The 1,328-nt window shown below is 38.1% G+C and overlaps 1 protein-coding gene across 1 annotated transcript in view; it reads right to left on the bottom strand.

Annotated features, from left to right (window-relative positions):
* Nucleotides 1-40: 40 nt before the first annotated feature.
* cfap44 (cilia and flagella associated protein 44) overlaps nucleotides 41-1,328 on the bottom strand; it is a 47,528-nt gene continuing 46,240 nt past the window's right edge. Inside the window, exon 30 of the mRNA XM_015391079.1 lies at nucleotides 41-268. The gene's annotated coding sequence lies outside the window, so the exon portion shown is untranslated. The remainder of the gene's footprint in view (nucleotides 269-1,328) is intronic.

Below are 1,328 nucleotides of genomic sequence, written 5' to 3'. Positions count from 1 at the left end.
GTCTCTCAATTTGTTCATTTCTAATTTTAATGAAGTAACTTTAGCTGCAGTGGATTTTTCATCTGCTGGAAAGGTGTTGGAGGCTCCTCCCTCCTGGGTCTGCCAGTGTTGGGGGGCGTGGCCATTTGAGTTATCTGAAGCAGGATGGGACAGGTGTGGGGCAGCAGGTTTTCTCCTTCAGGGTCTGCTATGATTGTATGTTCACCAGCTCCTACTCCATCACTTCCTCTTCCATATGCTCACTCTGGTCACGGAACTGCTCTGCATCCTGGAGAAACACGAACAGGATGTCAAAAAATGGGAACAATCGATCAAACATCTCCCCCAAAGGTTGAATCTAGGATTGTATGGTTTAGGTTTATCTCAGCAGACATCAACTGGGCTGCTGTGCATGAATTCCTGGATCAGTGAGGGTCAGGGGTCAATCCTAACTCCACTGTGCCCTGCTGTCATACGTCGTGTGGACTACTTGTCAGTCATGATAATCAATGAGAGCAGTTCCACATCCAATTTCAATCAGTTTATTTCTATAGCGCCAATTCACAACACGTCATCTCAAGGTTCACCAGATCATCCAGTCAGACTTATTTAAAGTTTTCTATCTAAGTTAAACCAGTTGATTCCACCGCTACTCCTTCGCACGTCACCGTCCACATACGTCTTCTCCGTCTGTCGCCGTAAAAACACAGAGCCGAGCTATTTTTTGCTCCGCTCTGGTCCGACCAGGTCAATTCCAATCACACCAAGGAAAAAGAACGTTGAGAAAATCCGGTTTGTCAAATTTAAATATAATAACATATCGGTTACTACAAATTAGTGCATAATTCTTATATATTCCCAAAAACTAAGACTGTTTAATTAAATGATTGGATGTAAGATATATAGGAAATTTATTTTTTCTGATGTGAATTACATCTCCATCCAGTTGATGGCGGTAAGACACAGTCTGTAAACTGCCATAAAACACCATAGAAGAAGAAGAAGAAGCAATAATGGAAATGAAACAAGATAAATCTTATATTGTAGATAATTATTCAGTACAGTTACATTTAAACAATTATTATCAATATATTCAAATTTATACAGATGCATCAAAAATAAATAGGAAAATAGGAATAGCTTTTGTAGTAACAGAATTCAATATAAGAATAGGAAAATGAATTAAGGATGGATTATCAGTATACACAGGAGAAATGTTGGCAATATTATTAGCTTTACAATGAGTAGAAGATATAAAACCGTTAAAATCAGTCATTTGTTCAGATTCAAGCTCTGCATTAGTAAGTTTAAAAAATAACCAAACAGATAGTAGGATGGACATTTTATTA

This window comes from Cyprinodon variegatus, unplaced genomic scaffold, assembly GCF_000732505.1.
Source record: "Cyprinodon variegatus isolate N-32 unplaced genomic scaffold, C_variegatus-1.0 Scaffold524, whole genome shotgun sequence".
Lineage (NCBI taxonomy): Eukaryota > Metazoa > Chordata > Actinopteri > Cyprinodontiformes > Cyprinodontidae > Cyprinodon > Cyprinodon variegatus.
Note: the sequence above shows the minus strand (reverse complement) of the source record. Positions and strands in the feature narration are given on the sequence as shown.